This window comes from Schistocerca gregaria, chromosome 2, assembly GCF_023897955.1.
Source record: "Schistocerca gregaria isolate iqSchGreg1 chromosome 2, iqSchGreg1.2, whole genome shotgun sequence".
NCBI classification, from domain to species: Eukaryota; Metazoa; Arthropoda; class Insecta; order Orthoptera; family Acrididae; genus Schistocerca; species Schistocerca gregaria.
In genome coordinates, this window is record NC_064921.1 from 609,182,432 (window position 1) to 609,188,431 (window position 6,000).

Consider the following 6,000-nt stretch of genomic DNA (forward strand, 5'->3'; position numbering starts at 1 on the left):
CCCACGCAAACACGCTGTAAGCAGTAACATTCTCTTTTCCCTGCGGATCCATAGTCCTCAAGGCGAACTGTCGTAAGGCCGGCCGGAAGGCCGTGCGGTTTTAGGCGCTACAGTCCGGAACCGAGCGAGAGCTACGGTTGCAGGTTCGAATCCTGCCTTGGGCATGGATGTGTGTGATGTCCTTAGGTTAGTTAGGTTTAATTAATTTTAAGTTCTAGGAGACTGATAACCTCAGAAGTTAAGTCGCATAGTGCTCAGAGCCATTTGAACTGTCATAACATATTGAGGAAGTAAGAGCTCTAGACTATTTTTTCGAATGTGTGGCTACAGCTCTGTTCTTGAACAAGCAGAGCTGCACAGTCGCCATCCCCCTTTAATAGTAATAACTAAAGAATAACCATACTTTGCACAACACACTCACTACCACTTCCCAGATTCACTATTAGAACTACGACAAATACCTTATAATCAGACATTCTGCACACACTTGAAGTTGAATAGTGATTATTCAGTTTCATAAAGCCAGTGCACTGAAAGAGACAAACTGAAGTCTATTGCATGCTTGCAATAAAGCATTCTTTGCATTGAGGCGTGTGGGAGGTTTATACATAACACGATATTCCTTTTGAAAATTCTGGTTCCACACAGACATGTTACAGGATCTAAACAGGTCTGTATCAATAAGTAACCGTTTCACGCACATGTAACAAATAAAATCTTTGCATGACACTCTAACAGGCTCTTTTGTTTTTTTTCATGTCAAACTCAGTTTTGCCAGCTGAAACAACAGATTCGTCTTGCAGTGATCCTCCTCCTGCTCCAAAATGTTAGACAGGTATGGTGCTTAGCAACAGGAACTTCAAAATGTGCTCTGACTACTACAGTTTTGCGGTTTTTCCACCCATCTGCTCGGATCTGAGTGGTAGTCGCTATGCGTGGAACGCACTGACACAAACCCCTACTTGGCGATTTGTATGTATAAAAGTCACCACTGTGTGTTGGCTTGATTTATAAGTATCGAAAACACAACAAGATTTCATGTCTTTTTTTTTCATTGTGAGAACGACACCCAGCTGGTGCGAGTGCGGACGTATCGTAACTTTTTTTATATACCTATAATTGATAGTCAAAAGTGTTATGTTGCTGCTTGAACGTAAAGGTACCGTAGCTTATGTTCCGACATTTCACCAGACGTTTGTGGGAAGGTTTCAAACTACAGGGTGTCCCAAAAAGAACGAACCGATTTTAAATAGATTTATTTATTAGGGAGAAAGGCTTAACACTAACAAATTGCATAATAAATTACTCAAAAAAGACAGACATTTATAAAAATCCATCATAAATGTTCAATATGTCCTCCATTGCTGCACGGACGACATCTAGCTGATTTCCGAATTCATCCTAAACTGAATGTAAGGTGTCTTCTATCACTGAAGCTACAGCAGCTGATATTCTGATTTTTAGTTAATCAATGTCACAAGGTAAGGGAGGAACGTAAACGCATTGTTTAGCGTATCCCTACAGGAAGAAATCACATGGTGTTAAGTCAGGAGGCCTAGGAGGTCTCGCATTCCTGTATGCCCTGTCCATCGTTGAGGCACATTGGCATTGAGGAAACTGCGCACGTTGTTGCGCCAGTGCGGAGGTGCTCCATCTTGTTGATAGATGAAATTGTCAGAATCAAGTTGTGGGAATAACCAGTTCCATAGCATTGCAAGATATGAGTCTCCTGTTACAGTTTCTTCCTCAAAAAAGTAGGGTCCATAAACCTTGCTTTGTGAAACAACACAAAAACATTCACTTTTGGTGAATCACGTTCGTGTTCAATTGTTTCATGAAGATTTTCGAGCCCCCATATACACACATTATGACGGGTAACCTTACCACTAATATGGAAAGTTGCCTCATCGCTGAATATCAACTGTGATATAAAAGTGTCATCTTCCATGTCCTCTAGATAGCATTGCTGAAGTCCAGTCTCTTCACTTTGTCAGTATCTTGAAGAGCTTGTACCAGTTGTAATCGGTGTGGTTTGAGGGATAAACGACGCCATAACACACGCCACACTGTCATGTGTGGTAACACAAATCCTCCGCTAGCACGACACACAGACTTGTGGGGGTCCTCCGCTCAAATGCTTGTCGGATTTATTACGCTGTTAGTTTAGGAACGCATGGCCAGCCAGATCTTTTGCCTTTACAGAGGCACCCTGTTTCTTCAAACTGTTTATATCACAATCGAATGTTATTTGCGGATGGTTGTTTAGCACGAAATCGAATATGAAACGTCTGCTGAACTGCATCCACTGATTGAGTATGACTAAATTCAACAACACAATACGCCTTCTGTTGTGCAGACGCCATATTGCGCGAGACTGGCAGGTCCACGCTCGTAGCGATACCTAATGGATTTTTTCTGAAATTCTAGACTACGCCGATTACATCTAGCGCTGTTGCAGTTACCTAGTGACATTTATCGCAATATTATTATAAGTTAAAATCGGGTCATTCTTTTTGGGACACCCTCTACTATTCACGTAAAAACAAAAACAAAACAAAAACAAAAAAAAACGTATGTCTAGTTGTAAGGGAAGGATAGAATTGACATGGTGGATTACAATTTCAACGCCTTGAGGAATATATCGAAACTTAATGGGTGACAGATTCATTTCGTATAGAGATGCACAATATAGCAGTGCAAGGGCTCAACTGGACCTGCTAATGTGTACAAACAGGACGGGTAGTAAGGCTGTAAAAAAACGTCCTCTCATCGGCGCCCCTAAGCGTATCCTAGTGTTTTCCTTATTGCACTATAGACAATGCCATTGATTACAGTACACCAACCCGTATCGGTCATGTCTTTCCAACCCTGTCGTCAACAGGGGCGTTGTTGGTTATCACGTATTGCTGGACGCCTGTGCTTTGTTACACTTGTATGAAAGACTCTTGGCAGGCTGCAGCACCTTCCAGACGTGCTGACTGGAAAACGTAAACGTCAGATACTTTCCTAGGACTGAAGAGAATCAGACACGTAGCTGGTGTGAGTGTGGGCATACCATAACTTTTTCGGACACTGTACTCATATAAACGATAACTGCACTGTTAGACCAAAATGCTTATATGTCGCAGTGTATAGTTACTGTGCCTTATGTTCTGGCATGTCCAGAGAAAATGATTGTGTGTCCTATCATGTGGGAGGTGTAGATTCAGCACACGGATAGCTGTAAGGGGAATGAAATATGTTTTTTATGCAGAAAATTATGTGCACTATAGACACAGAGATTCGTTCCACAACCATGGCTGTCAAGACGAGACATTTCTTGCACATCACTTGGTGTCAGATTGCAGCAGCAATCCTGTTTAATTGTAGTTACATTGATAAATATGTTCCTGGTTCCTAATATTCTTGTGAGTCCGGAGATGGCTGCAGAAAGTGTAACAGGTTGGGGCCAGAAACAACATCTCAGCAGACGCCTTTGTTCTGGAAGGGGGCTTGCCCATCCTTTGTACACCAGTTTAGAGAGTCCGAGGAAGCTTCTGGCTTATGAAGATTTGGGTTGGAGCTCCCCCAGATGGGAGAATACTGAACTAGTATCTGGTTTGTGTATACTCTGTGGAAATTTGTGAAGATTCAATATGACGAGTGTTTGCATATTGACAGTGTTCTTACTCGTACCACTTAGGTCCTCCTGGGGTGGGGAGTCGTCCACGGCCAGCTGGCCTCTCTCTGGCTGAAACAATGCGACTGCAGTCATGGGCCACATTTACGACGGAAATATCCTCTGTCGCCACTGCACTGCAGCATGGTGAGAATGTAGGATGTTCAAATGGCTCTGAGCACTATGGGACTTAACATCTATGGTCATCAGTCCCCTAGAACTTAGAACGACTTAAACCTAACTAACCTAAGGACACCACACAACGCCGAGTCATCACGAGGCAGGGAAAATATCTGACCCCGCCGGGAATCGAACCCAGGCGCGGGAAGCGAGAATGCTACCGCACGACCATGAGTTGCGGACTGTAGGATGTATTTGACGTTCTGTAGACCACTTTTGCGGGATTTAACTGACAGTGCAATATGGCCTTCTGTACAAAATAATTTTGCCATTGAAAGTCTCATCTGCAAAAACAATGGGGGACAGTGCTCCCACACTGGCAGCAGCAACAGTTTTACGGGCATGGGCAGTCAATCGCGAAGCATTCACAGCCTGCTGTGGCCACCACAAAGTTACAAAGTGGCCACCAGCTTCTGAACCACGTGCAGCCCCGGACTGGTTGTCCCGTGACGATCATCAGAAAGAGTGCATTGGGTGTTATTCGAGGACATTTTCGTAAAAAGGTATTTTGATCACAAAGCATGCACAGCCTGCCATTCCAGTCGTATTGCACCGGCAGCCCCCACAAAGTGACAATCAGCCATCAGATGCAGAACCACATGCAGGTGTCGTTCGGGATCTGCAAGGATAAGGTGGCGGCATCTCTTTCATACATGACACCTGAGAAATACCTGTCGAAACATATGTTCACCTAGGCACCATTGCTGATTTGATGAGGCATAGCTGCAGGCCCCTCACTGAGAAAGATGTTTGCATAGCAGCTCGCACTCACAGATGGAGCTAAAAGGTTCTCAATGTTATACCTATCACATGTATATGTAAATAACGGCTCAGTGCGCCTCTGCTGCACTATAGAAATCTGTTGCAATGCTTCACAGAATAATACAGGGTGCATTCTCCCTAGTGATGCTAAGGGGACAGCCCATCCATCACTTATCAGTCCCATCTCGGAATTCGTAAAAAGTCCCAGAAATAGTTAATGGTCTCTTTTGTTGTTGTTGTAGGAGCTTTCGTGATGTCTCAGCTTGTATGCATAGAAATTCTTGTCCATTTTAGTTGCATCTGAGAGAGTGAGCTGCTATGCAAACATCTCTCTTGGTGCAGGGCCCGCAGCTATGCATCATCATGCCAGAAACGGTGCCTCGGTGAACATGTGTTTTGACAGGTATTTCTCAGGTGTCATGTACGAAAGAGATGCCGCCGCCGTCTCATCCTTGCGGGATCCAAACTGACACGAGCGCGGGTGCATGATTCGCGATTGAAAGATTACTTGTGATGTGTGCTTCATGACAGTATTCCTAACATGATTGGAATAAAATGAAGGGAAATCGATTTAATAACTTCTTACAATACCTGCATCTTTCCAAACAATGGAGAATGATGAGCAAGAGAAATACAATTCCCACAAACGGAATCTTTTTCAAATAAATAATATACCCTCGAATTTCCCTTCATGAGACCCTTCCTCTTCACTGTAGAGCCACTAGTTTCCAGGTAGAGGAGGGGGGAGAGGGGTGGGTGTGGTGGTGGTGGGGGGGTCGATTTCCTGAAAAATTCTTTAAATATATAAATTAACTATGTTCCATACATTTCTTAACTAAATAATTAAACTATATTCCATACAGTGCCACAAATAATTAAACAATATTTCGTACATTTTGTAAATTATTTAAACAGTATTCCATACACTGCAATAAAATTCCCTCCAAATGACCGATCACCTAAGTCTTGTTCCTGCCAATTTCCGGGAGAGTGTGTGTTTACCAGAGTGGGAGGGGTTAATTAATTGATCAATTTAACTGAGTAGTTACTGAAATTGATAAACTTGAGAGGGGCTATTCCAATAACTCAGATATGAAAGTGTACTTGTAGCAGCGAAGGGTTAAGTACCTGTCAATCAAAGGAGAACAACAGATTTGTCTCTGAGTGCATACCTGCCCCTGATGCAGGCAACCCACACTAACAAACTGCACCAGAACATAGCTTGCCCCCTACTGATGGCTCGACTACTGATCCTGGAGGGTATACACTCCTCCATGATCGAGCACACAGTACAGACTTGAGGCCACAGAAGACAAAGGACATGTGTCCAGTTAAGTGTGCAAATGTTCACTTGTGCCATGGATGCTGTTTAACTCATGGATGCGAGAAACATAGTGAAC